General features: G+C 44.6%; 1 protein-coding gene across 15 annotated transcripts in view; it reads right to left on the bottom strand.

Annotated features, from left to right (window-relative positions):
• The window catches only part of ERC1 (ELKS/RAB6-interacting/CAST family member 1), a 530185-nt gene that overhangs the window by 297958 nt on the left and 218364 nt on the right, over positions 1-13863 (bottom strand). The window lies entirely within an intron of this gene.

The raw sequence follows: 13863 nt of genomic DNA, 5'->3' as shown, positions 1-13863 counted from the left end.
TACAAGGTGGCACTACAACCCTGATAAGTTTCTTTAGGCTACCTTCCTTTCAGGCTTTACTTTTCTTTCAATGAGTACGAAAAATGCATTATCTGGAACCACATTCCCTGCCGATGTCCCAGATTTGTTGAGAGGCATGGAATGACAAAATTAAGTGCATATGGCTGCAGGTCTTAGTTTATCCTGTCATAGCTAAAAAGAAATCCAGCCCATCTTTAATAGTTTTCACACTAGAACAATTTCTCGAAACAGAAAGAGAATCATCAGCCTCTCCTTTCCACATTGCTGCTGTCTTAACTCAGACAATCAAATTCCACATAAGGTGCAATCTAAAAACAATAATGAACGAACAGACATATCCTTTGACAGTTCTCTCCAATGATGTTCAACAACAAGGCTGACTAAGATGCCATGCTGGAGTTTCCTGTCCAGCAAGAGGCCCCATGGGTTCATTATTGCCCTTCTGGTGTAAACTCCAATATCTCCCTTTCACAGACACCCGTTGTCAATTTCACTGATAAGAGTGATATGCTCAATAAAGATCCAGAAACCCAAAATAATCATTTTACCCCAGATTTGAAACTTTATGCTCTATTCTTTTATTTTATTAAAAAAAAAAAAGGATTGATGACAAATACATTTCCTGCTCTCAAAAACATCAATTTGACTTTTAAATACATATGGGATTCTATAAAATAAACTACAGTGGCCAGATTTGGATTTTGGGATAGTAAGCAAAGAGGGATACAATGTGTGACAAAAATTTATGCAGAAAAGTTGAAAAGCTATGGGATAACTGTAACTTGAGTTTTATTATTCTTTATTTCAGATATAAATATTTTCAACAATAATGATGACGGGATACCAAATTTGTGTGGGTGATACACTTCAAAATGAGGTATAGTTAAGAAGTATGGCAGTGGCTTGCAAGAAAGAAACTAATAAAAAACAACTTACTCTTGTATTTTAAAACAATGATCTTTAAAAGTTTCTTAAAGGAATATACTTGAAACTGAAGGCTGTGTGGAGTGGCATTTATAGGTATGATCTTGAAGCAAGTCATTAACACTCCAGCCTCCTCAGTCAATCCAGCTAAAAAATAGTGTATATAAAACAGACCTCCTTGAGATTCAAAAGTTGCAAGTCTACTGGGGCTGTCCTTAAATTTAAGAGTTTAACTGCACAATTATGAACAGTCAAGTAAATTAAAAAACAGAAAAAAGGGAAGACAAATGTCAGGTTGACAACAGAGATTATGGGACTTGCAAGGGGAAAAAAGGGGGAAAGGACTATTTTAATCAAATGTTGAATCCAGACAGTGCAAGTTTAGGAATTTACACTTTGTGCACTGGTGTCAGTCTGTAGTTACTCATACTATGGATATTGTTTCCTTCAAGATCTCAATAGAACTCAGCACAGGACTAGGGACTAGAAAAAAATTACACCACTCAAAAGAGGGAGTTTTGAACAAACCACTAAGTTCTTCCAATTGGCAGTAAAGGTATCCTCTTTTGCCAATGAGACAGGCAGACCAGTGTTGGAAAAGCTATGTTGGGCTACCTGCAGTTTCTCTACAGTGCAGAGAAATGCTATTTAACCAGTTGCAGAGGATTTGTACATAGAAAATGACACCACATCTTCAGTTTACTAAGGAGCAGGATCTTTGTTACCAAGAAAATGGAAATATATGTTATTGCTGATTTATGGTCTCTGTAAGTGTTTAATATATGAAATACGTGAAATAGGATTTTAGGCCTCTTTAGTACATCTCTAGAATAAAAGGGAGAGAATACAGTGTGAATAGTTTTCTAAAACCATAGTAAAGCGAACTGAAAAGTTTGCAAATGCGCTGTTGCTTGCAGAGTGAAAATAAGCCACAGTATAACATGTACTGCACTCAAAATAAAGTAATGGGAAATTTAGCAATAGAATCTCAGTGCACAAAATCTTTCTTCCAAAACCAACATCAGTGAAATTGACCAAGAAAGGCACAGAGAAGCAAGCATCTTCTCCAAGCAAGCAGGGTCAGATAAATGATAGATGTTCGGTTACAAAGCAATATAATCATTTTTATTGCTTCACACAGCCAATTTCCCTTCAAGCAAGAACATACAGAGCATTCCTTACAAGATCCAACAGTAGCCCTTCTCCCCAGCCTCATTAAGTGTGCACTCTCTGACATATTTTACATAGGGAGACAACAGAATTGTAATGTCAGATGCTAGTCTTGAATGAACCACTTGCCTTTTAAGGGTTTGTTTCAATTTATACCAAAATACAGCCAGCTTAAACCAAATTTCTGGGTAACAGATGGGCAAAGCTGATTTGATGCACATCATTTTACTATTTAATCATGGAGAAATATATATTTTAAAATATGTTGATTAAACTGGAGGATTTATTCTGGCCATGATTTATTCCTCATGCTTGAGTATGCATATTCCTCCATTTGGCTGTAGCAAGGAAAAGACGAGTCTGTTCCTTTAATTCCATATACAATTGGGAGTAAAAGTATAATGCACGCTCTACTTTGAATTTTGAATGCACAGAGGAGAGGGGCCATGCTTGCTTTGGTGGTCATGGGTCCCATATAATAATGTGTGTGTGTGTGTGTTCTCTCATTCCAGCTGAACAGGAGAAGGTGAATACTGTCCTGGGGTAGTCTCTGACATTTTGGCTGTACTGAGAGAGAGCTTTTATGACTGTACTTTTGTGGGAGAAAAGGGAAGATGACTAGGTTAGTATTCATGTTCCTTCATTGCAGATGTCTTGGGCAGAAGGGGAGTTAGTGTTTATTTCACTTGTTTTATAGCCATTGATGGACCTTTCATCCTTGCTGTAGTGTGCGGACAGATCTTGGGGTCTGTTCCTTTTTATGCCTAATGTAACAAGGGAGAGATTTGCCTAAGTTAAAGAAGTTTTTATAACCATTGAGATGCACTCGCATGTCCATGATTCAGAGCAAGGGCATCACCCTGGTGTCAGGGATGTGGCTGTTGCCCTCCCCAAGAAAATTCATCCAAATTTGGCTGAGATTCTGAAAAATCAGTTGGCACATGCTCAGTAGAGACATATTACGAGTTTGTATGCAGTGTCGTTGTAGCCGTGACAGTCCCAGAATATTAGAGAGACAAGGTGGGTGAGGTTATATTTAGAAGTATTTATAAGACAATGGACAACTCTCAGATACCCACCCCAAATGCATTGCCAAACTTATCCATTTCATCCTCACCCATAACAATTTAACATTAAAAAACAAACACTTTTTATCCATACCATGGGAATAGCTATGGGTACTAGGATGGCTCCTCAATATGCCAACCTCTTCATAGCCACCTTGAAGAATTATTCCTGGACAAATGCACCATGAAACCAATGATATACCTGAGATACATCAATAATATTTTCATCCTCTGGACAGACAGCCTAAACTTCCTCATAGATTGCCACCAGTATTTCAACCACCACCACACATTAAACTCTCTGGAACAGTGCCACCCTAGCATCAACTTCCTGGACATGACTATCAGCTTCAACAATGGAACCCTACAAACCACCATATACAAGAAATCTATGGATCACCACACCTACCTTTGTGGATCCAGTAACCACCCCTAAGACACCAAGAAATCAGTTACCTACAGTCAGGCACTCAGATTCCACAGAATATGCTCCGAAGAGAAAATCCAAGATATGCACCATAACACACTTAAAACCACCTTCAAAACCACCACTAGAGAAGTAGATTCCACCATGGAACGGGCCACCCAAATACCCCGAGAGAATCTGCTTCAATACAGAAATAAAACCCCTCTGATTGCACACCCCTAGTGGTCACCTAGCACCCCACACTAGAACCCATAGAGGGTATCATGAAACAACTATGACCCATACTCAATGGGAACCCCATCCTGAAAAAAATCTTTTCTGAACCCCCACTTCTGGCATTCAAACAACCCTCCAACCTCTCCAAGCTCATCATCAGGAGCAAGCTCCCCACAGACCATGGCACATCAACTCAAAGCGGCAGCAGACCCTGCCAGAACAGAAACCTGTATATATTTGTCCACTGCTATGATGATCGATACTCCCACAACACATCTTTCAAGATCCATGGATCCTACACATGTCTATCAAAACATATGGTATACCTCATCCAGAGCACTAAATGCCCCAACAACAACTATGTGGATGAAACCAGACAATCACTACACTCTCAAATGAACTCACACAGGAAAATGATAAAAGACAAAAAATTCCTATCACCTGTAGGTGAACACTTTTCACAAAGTGATCACTCTATGTCTAACCTATCAGTGATCATCCTCAAAGGAAACCTGCAAGACACTTTCGAAACATGAGTCTGGGAGCTTAAATTCGTTATTCTGCCAGACACTAAAAATCATGGACTGAACAGACACACTGGATTTATGCTTTATTACAACGACCTGTAATCCACTAACCCCCTCTTTTTGGCTGCAGAGGTGTTAATGGGCCACACTACCTTGAATGGTCCCTTACAATATGTGCTAATTACTTATGCTAAACAATCTGTCCCAGCTTGCATTGTGCTGTGATGCTCTGAATAAGTTTCCCAGACCTGAAGAAGAGCTTCTCTCTCTCTCTCTTACCAACAGAAGTTAGTCCAATAAAATAAATTTTCAACTCCTTATAACGAGTTTGGCAGTTAGTTTTTCTAAGATTTCATCTGCACTGAGCATGCTTTATCCTGTCCCAGCTCCTACATGATAACCAGGCTGCAAATATGCCACTCCCCTGAGAGTGACTGAGCATGTTCCAGTCCAGGGACTGGAACTCAGACAAGACGACTTTTGCTCTTGTCCTCTCAATGTTGGTGCTCAGACAGCATGGAGGAGGAAGAGAAGAAGTAGACTTAATATAATGAAGGAGAGGGTGAGGAACAGAGAGGGGTTACTGGGAAAGAGAAGCCAGGGGTGGAGCTGGGGAGCAGAGAGATTAGAACTAGGGAGACAAGAGCAGAGGGATAGAGCAGGAGCCAAAGGATAGAAGCAGAGCAGGAATTCAAGGAAGAGGCTTAAAAGGAGGGAAATGGGGTTCAAGAGCTCTAGGGATGAGGGGGACAGAGTAGGGGAGACAGTGGGAGCAACTCAGGAGAGGATGGATAGGAGCAGAAAGTGGGGACAGTGACAGGCTGGGGGCACATGGGGATGGAGGGTCTATAACCCACTAGTGTATACTCTCTCCCAGGGCCGGCTCCAGGCACCAGCTTGGCAAGCAGGTGCTTGGGGCGGCCAGTCCGGAGAGGGGTGGCACGTCCAGCTATTCGGCGGCAATTTGGTGGAGAGTCCCTCACTCCCACTTGAAGCTAAGGACCTCCCGCCGAATTGCCGCCGCAGATCGCGATCACAGCTTTTTTTTTGGGGGGGGGGGGGCTGCTTGGGGTGGCAAAAACCCTGGAGCCGGCCCTGCTAGCTCCAGAACCTGGAATTTAACTCAGGAGAGTCCTGAGTCTTTATATTATGTTAACTTTAGGTGTGAAACCTCACTGTCTAGTTACTTGTCTCATCCTCCTTTAGTGGTTGGTTCACATAGCAGATAACACAACCTACTACTGTTAACAGTTACTTGGCTCTAGTGGTACAGGGTTTGTACTGTTGATCTAAAGGTCCCAACCTTATGGTTGACCGATGTAGGGGTCAGTATAATTCCACATGTTGGAATTTCTGTTTTTTCAACTTGCCTTCTTAAAAATCTAGGAAGTTACACAAAGCCGGGGCGGATGGAGTGGGTTGGTGACATTTATAACCTCTGTCCCTTTTCCTGTAGAGATTTTAGCAAGATGGGCCCGAGAATCTAGGAGGCGGCTGTGTCTGGAAGTGCATACGGGAGGCCGGCACCATGAACAAGCTCAAGGAACGCAGAGTGGCCTATGAATCTTTTAGACCACATAGGCTGATGTCAGTTTGTTCTGAGAACAGCGCATTGTCCTTGAAAGAAAGGGTCTGGACCAGCTACGCAACTTATGGGATAACCCTCAGGATTGTAGCAATGAACTGTCATTGACCTTGCCGCTGAACCAGCTGTGTCCAAGGCAGCCTGGAGAGATGCTCTGGCCACTGCTTGTGCTCTCCCGTAATGGCCAAGAATTGCTGTCTCGTCTCCTGAGGCAGGAAGTCCTTAAATTTGGCCATTGAGTCCCAGACGTTGAAGTTGTACCTCCCCAGCAATGCTTGCGGTTGGAGATGCGCAGTTGCAGGCTGGCCGTCGATTAAACCTTTCTCCTGAGTAAGTCCAGCTTTTTAGCATCTTTATTTTTAGGGATTGCACTTGTTTGTCCCTGCCTGTCTCGTTCATTGGTGGCAGAACCACTAGCGACCAAGGTGGAGTGTCTGAGTACCTGTAGCTGTCCTCGGCAGGGACATAGTACTTCCTCCCTGCCCATTTAGATGTTGGGGGCAGAGAAGATGGGATTTCCCACAGTGCCTTGACCAGCTTGAATACCCTGTCATGCACTGGGAGTGCCACAGCCAATATATCAAAAAGGCTGTCCATTGGCCCATTAAGCTCCTATGCCTCCAACTCCAAGTTCGAGTTGATTAATTTGAGGAACTCCTGGTGGGCCTGAAAATCATTTGGTGGTAGCATGTTGGTGGGCCCCACAACTGCCTTATCTGGAGAGAACGTGGAAGAGGCTGTCACTGCAGGAGTGGCTGACTCTTCCTCCATAGCCATGGTCAACAGCACCAGGGCTGCTGGAGTTTCAGTATTGGGGTCTGGTTCAGAGTCGGTCTCCAGTGGTGGTGGCCGGGTTGGTGCCGGGATCTACCTCTCGGAGACTACTGAGAACACTGGCTGGGAATACGGTCCCGCCATCAGTGGGAACCCCCCGGGGGTCCAATAGGGTCATTGCGCTGGCGGCCAAGCCGTCGACGGACCCACAGCAAAGTCTGGTGTGTTCGGCTGGTGTCAGTGCTATGACAGGAGGGGTAGCTTCCTCCCAAGGCTCTGATGAGGACTCCTCCCTCGGTGACCAGGGAGGAGCGTTATTACCATCTCCTGCCGGCTATGATGCGGAGAGAGAGAGCGGTGCCGCACTTGGGACAGGTGGTGGGGAGTCAGTAACCACTGCCGTGGTGCTAGACACATATGGTGTGGTGATGGAGAGTGGTGCTGGGGGGCCGGTGACTGGGAAGCCAGTGACCAGTGCCATGATGCCGGAGATCAATGCCGCGGATCCGGCAACTGGTGATGGGATGGGGACCTGCGCCGGGTCGAGGCCCACTGGGGCGGCCCCATTGAGGACTTCCCTCTCGAGGTGACCGCCTTCACCGATTCTCCAAATAGGTGAGTGTCTCTAAGCGTGGGAGGCACCGGGAATGACATGAGGTATTTCGCTGCCTGAAAAGCCTCCGGTATCAAGGGGGCTCGAAGGTGTAAGGGTCCCCAAGAGCTCCCAAGAGTTGGTGGTGGGTCCTGAACAGGACTGGGTTCCCTAGGAGGCATAGCTGCTGCCAACTGCAGCTCTGGGGAAGGTGAGCAGCCCGGCACGGGTTGTGCTTCGTTAGGAATTCCCCGCATGTCTCTCTGTTGTCCTGGGGAGCGCCCCCTGTCGCTGCACTGCTTTTTGTGCCTCTTTTTCAGTATGGGGAAGGGGAACAGTGTTGGGAAGAGCCCGATGCCAGTGGAGCACTCCGCACCAAGGCTGACATGCTCCGTGTTGAGTCAGAACAGCACGGCTCTGAAGCCAGACAAAGGTAGCTTCCAATAACAGGGCCTTCAAACGAATGTCCCTGTCCTTAAGATTGCGTGGCCTAAGTCCTTGCAGATCTTCTACTTTTCCTTGATGTGAGCTTCCCTGAGGCACTTTAAGCAGCCTGTATGCAGGTCACTCATTGGCCTGAGCTTGTGGCAGGTTGCACACGCTTTGAAGTTTGGAAAGTGGGGCACGCCCCGTCCCCGCGATGACATCTTAGATTGGACCTCTATCTAACATAACTACTACTAACACTAAAAACTGTACACAGAAAAGTCCAAGAAAGTCCACAGATAAAACCACAAGGGAGCTTGAAATTGCAAGAGATGTTCAAGCAATTGTCATGGGCGGTAAAAAGGAACGAGAGGGCGCAAGGCCAGTGGCGCCTCATATACCAGTCTATGAGTGCAGGTCTCCAGGGGGAGCCAGAGCTGGCCCTTCGGATACCACTAAGGGAAAAATCTCCGACAGCCGTGCATGTGGACATGCACACACCTAACATGGAATCAATATGAGCAAGCACTCAAAGAAGAATATGTACTACCCAACTAAAACCACTGAAAAAAATGAACTTTTAGGGCTTGATTTACCAGTAAGTTCTATCTGCTTTACACCACTCTGGACCAGCAGAAAGCAGCCGGAGCATACAATTCAGTTTTTTTCTTTCCCTCCTGCCCTCCAAAAAACACACCTCAAATCCCCACCCCTTCTGCCCTTCCCATCCTGTACACCCACAAACCAATCTTCCCTTCAATCCCATTTTCCATCTTTTACCATCTCCCCTTGATCACCCTGTATTCCCATACTGGTACTCCTACCTACGTTAAATAGATTTTGTACAATGGGTAGTATCTGAAAATAAATATTTAGGGTTAAGAATATTTTTTTGCTCTTATTCTTCAAAATTAAGTTTCTCTTTCAGCAGGGGATGGCACCTTAAATAATCTTGAGACAAATTCATCACAAACTGCTCTCTTTCAAAACGACACAAGGTGGGTGAGGTAATGTCTTTTATTGGATTAACTTCAGTTGGTGAAAAAGACAAGCTTTTGACCTACACCGAGCTCTTCTTCAGGTCTGTGTAGCTCGAAAGCGTGTCTCTTTCACCAACAGAAGTTGGTCCAATAAAAAATATGACTTCACCCACCTTGTCTTTCTAATATCCTGGACCAACATAGCCACAACTCTTTCAAAATGGCCATCATGTCCCATTTTCTCATAGGACCCACCACACAGGCTCCCCTTAACAAAGATGGACACTGACTTCACTATGGTAGAGACTTTTTTTTAAGCAGAGTGTAGGATTATTTATTCCATCAAGATTTAATTTCCCTTCACCCTTCTGCTCCCTCAGCACTGAATGCAGTTCCTGATGGTAGCTGCCAAAGTAACCGCCTCACTCTATGCAGAATACATTCGAAGAATCCATCTGTAGAAATCTCATGAAACCTGGTACTGAAGTGAAATACCCAAATGGCTAAATGAAGCATCGCAAGGAATTCAAATTATTTTATGGAAGGATGAGACTACCAGAGATGTGGTGACTGAACAATTTCTCAGTTTTCATTGAAACACCGAACCAGACAGATATTACTGTAATTTGACTCCTGGGTCAAAGCACTGGTCTTTGCAGAATTTTTAGGAGACGCAGCAATGCTACTGTGTGTGTGTGTGTGTGTGTGTGTGTGTGTGTGTGTGTGAGAGAGAGAGAGAGAGACACACACACACACACACACACACAATACTGAAGGGGTGGCAGACAACTACACCTCCTTCTTTTGGCTATCCAACAGGACCTAATTACTATGCCTAGGCTGGCAGGCATGACAGGAAGGGAACAGCTATTAATATTTCCTGTCTTTGACAGAGGATGGATACTGAGAAGTCAGCATAATGATGTAGTGTAAACATTTTAACCATTCCAATTACTTTGATGCTCAATATCATCCTTAATTTTTTTCTCTTCTACTTTAATTCTGCCTGTTTATTGAAGGATAACAGTCACAAGAAGACTCAAGCATGATACAATACAGACCTCTATCAAGGTAGTTGCTGAGACAGCTTACAGAACTGGAGTTTTAGTTAATAGAGAGAGACTGTAGGATAGAGGTTTGGGCCAAGAGTGGAGGAAGGAAAGGAGCAGAAAATAAGAATATAAAACAATAAGTTTTGCTATGTTTAAATCTTAAGGAATAGTAGCAAACCTTAGACTGTGTCTGTAGCCAGTGCAACATGACTTGAATGCAAACGACGAGAGTTGAACTTAACATAACTAGACTAGTTCCTCTTTAATACAAAGAAAGCATAATCACAGCAAACCTCAACAGCTGCAGCAGCCAGCCAGCCAGCAGTAACACTCCACCCCAACAGGTAACAGTAGACTTATACAACACCCCCCGGCCGCCCGGCACCGCCGGCGCACCCCCCGGCCGCCCGGCACGGCCTACCCCCCAGCCGCCGGGCACGGCCTACCCCCCGGCTGCCCGGCACCGGGCCAGCCCCCGGCCCAGCGGCGCCGGATTTTCCCGGACATGTTCGGCTTTTTGGGATTTCCCCCCGGACAGGGATTTGAGTCCCAAAAAGCCGGACATGTCCGGGGAAATCCGGACGTATGGTAACCCTAATTTAAAATTAAATTTAATGCAGTTTTGTCCTCTCTCAAAAAAGTTAAGCAGAGGGTCTACTGTTTTTCTGTTGTTAATCTTCCGCTCCAATCTACTGAATTCTTATTCTTTATTCTTCACTGCTTCCGTGCAAATACTTCCCTCTGCTATCTAGTCTCCTTTTCCTCTTCTCCCTCTATATATGCAACCTTGCTACTCATTTTCTCTTCATGACATGCTATCCAACTTCCTTGTGCCCTTTTCTTTTGGAGAGGGGAAAGCACAGAGAAGGGCTCCTAACAATCCTCTATGCTATAAGTTCTCATGTGCACTAATAGTTTTGTTCTCTGAAAGAAACTTGTTTCTTCTCCAGCTCCATGTGGCAGCAGCCTGTAGCAAAGACAACTAGTTTAGCTCTTTTTTTTTTTTAACCCGCAATAAAGCTATTCTTTCCATTGAAGAACTCGAACAACTGTAAAAATAGCAGAAGAAGCCAACATGTGATCAGCCCATTCTCTGTGAATCACAGTTTGGGAATGGCTGCTTTAAAGCACCAAGCACTTATCTTCTACAGGAACCAGATAGTGACATGGATATCAGGTAAGTATGCAAGACCAGTTCACAAATAAGCACGAAAGACAAAAACAGGAACAACCTATAAATTTAGCAGATATGATATTACCTCTTCTCTTATCTGAAAACTCATGGCAGAGGAAGAAAAGTTTCAGAGAAGAATTTTGTGGTGAGGGGGAAAAGGTGAGAACAGTTGAAGTACAAGAGAAAAGGCTGCTCTTATCTGGGAGGCAACAAACCACTAATCAAATAGCATGGGACATACTGAGATGAGGCTGTAGGAAGGGAAGTTACTTAACTTTGTAACTGGGTTCTGTATCCCCCTAAGCGTATTACACTGTGGGTATGCATGTGCTCCACATGCCTGATACCAGAGAATTCTTGCAAGTGGCGTCCATTAGTCTGCAAGTGCACCCCTGCTCTCCTGGTGCTCTACAATGAGAGGGGTAGGGCAAGGCAGACAGACCGCCTCTTTGGTTCCATCTCTACTGAGAATTTTGCCAGTATCCAAAGCATAGGGGAAGGAGGGCGGGTAGTGGAATACAGATAAGGACCTACACATCTTGAAGAACTCCAGTTGCAAAAGTACGTAATTTCCCTTTGTTCTTTGAGTGCTGATCCCTATGTGTATTCCACTGTGGGTGACTGACAAGCAGTATTCAGAGAGGAGGGTGTAAGGATGAAGGTGGTACTGTTTGTAAAACCTCTGTCCCAAAGAATGTGTCAGCAAAGGAGTCTTGGACCAAAGCATGTCGTCTCAAGAATGTGTGGATGGAATGCCACATAGCTGTCCTGCAAACATCAAGAATGGGCACCTCTTGGAGTAATGATAGTGAGGCCCCTTCTGACCTTGTAGAGTGAGCCCTTACCCTGCGTGGGTGAGGAAGCTGTGCAAACTGATAGAGTAGGATACAACCAGAGATCCATTTAGAGATCCTCGGAGGATAGAGCTTGACCTTGGACTCACTCTGCTACAGTAATGAATAGTTTAGGTGACTTACTGATCGATTTTGTTCTCTGCAATGCAAATGCGCGTCTTATGCGAAGGGAATGAAGTCTTCTCTGCTTGGGAGAGGCTTGGGGCTTCAGAAAAAACACAGGTAGTTGAATTGACTGGTTTATGTGAAATTCCAAAACTATGTTAGCAATGAATTTAGGGTATAGCGGTAGCAAGACTTTGTCCTTATATAACATTGTGTATAGTTTTTAGGGCCCAGAATATACCTACCCTTATGGCCGAGGCGATGACAACAAGGAAGGCAACATTCATGGACATATGAGACATGGAATATGTAGCTAGCAGTTTAAATGGTGGCTTAGTGAGCGCAGAAAACACTAAGTTAAGGTCCCAGTGAGGAGGTGGCTTTTTTTTTTTTTAAACTGGTGGGAAGGTTCTGATTAGACCTTTCAAAAAACTGGCTGTTCCTCGGTGAGTAAAGATGCAATAACTGTCCAAAGCAGGTAACACACACTGATTACCACCAGGGGAACCCATAGCAAACTAAAGGAAAAGCCCATAATCTTTAGAGTAAAAAGATAATCCAAAATAGCCATAATGTCTGCTGTCTCTGGAGTTATGTGGTTTTGCTGAACCCAGAGATAGAAATCTTTGCACTTGGCAAGATATTTCCTGATGGAGTCCTTTTTGCTCTTATTAAGAATTATTTGCATGGCTTCAGAACAGGAACATTCTAAGTTTGATGCCCATCCAAATACCAAGCCATGAGATGAAGTGCATCAAGGTTGGGATGCTTGACTCTGCCATTCTCCTGGGTCAAGAAATCCAAGAAGAATCGAATGCTGATAGGTGGACAGGACAACATTTGTAGAAGACTTAGATATCAGAACTACCTGGGCATTTGCAGTGATTAGGATGACTCGTGCCCTGTCCAATCAAATCTTCAGGGCATCTTTGTCAATACTGGTGGGACAAGTGGATCCAGCTCATTAGCTTCTTCTTCAACAGGATGAGGAGAAAGCTCCAGTTGTTCTCTCAGAGTGTAGGGATGGTATGACTCCCTGTTAGATAACACAGACCCTGGATATCTTGCATATGGGTCCCATGGTCCCCAGTAGGGCCTGTAGGAAAAATCAAAGGTGGGCTATGGAGGCACGGGGTATCACTGGATCCAGGCATGGGGTCCACCACCTGCCCTGAGAGAGTGTAGGATCGTGCAGTTTGGTACAAATAGAGCCTTGCTCTTATGAGTTTTTATCTTGTCCTGGGGACTTAGGATGTTTTATGTCTTTGTGGGCTGAGTGCGAAGACTTGCCTGACATGGACAGTATCAGATCTGTCCTCTTTGGAGTGGACTTAGAGGAGGAATATGCTCTTCTGCTTATGAGAGCATTCCCTACTCTTCTGACAGCCCTGAGAGGATCCATAGATGTAATCTCTCTCACTCCTGAGTCAGGCACCATGGTAGGAGGGGCGCTTCTCTCTGATTGGTCGATATACAGGGGTCCCTCGGCCTGGGACTGACTGGGGTCTCGTATCTTTTTCCATGATGTACTTTTTAAGTGGCAATTCCTGCACCCGATGGGTCCGGATAGGGAAGAAGCGACAGATACTGTATCTGGCAGAGATATGCACTTTCCCAAAGCAGCACTGGTGGTTGTCACTGACCAAGTAGGAGCAGGGACAGGGGAGACAGTTTTTGAAGTGTGGTGTTCTGGGTATAATCTAATTACCATATTAGGAACCAGAAGGATTCCAGGGGGTGGGGAACCTAACTAATCACTAACTATACTATTAAAAACAATTTACACTACCTATACTAAAGATAAAACTGATAAACTGAAATTTTAACAGGTTTGAAGACAAGACTGGAGAATAAAGGAGAGGCTCTGGACATTGAAAGTTCTGACTCAAACCATGCAGCAGTAAGAAGGAACTGAAGAGGCAGCTGGTCCATCCCACCCCTTATGCTCTTGGTGTAGAGTATTAGGACG

This window comes from Trachemys scripta, chromosome 1 (assembly GCF_013100865.1).
Source record: "Trachemys scripta elegans isolate TJP31775 chromosome 1, CAS_Tse_1.0, whole genome shotgun sequence".
Taxonomy (NCBI): Eukaryota; Metazoa; Chordata; order Testudines; family Emydidae; genus Trachemys; species Trachemys scripta.
Note: the sequence above shows the minus strand (reverse complement) of the source record. Positions and strands in the feature narration are given on the sequence as shown.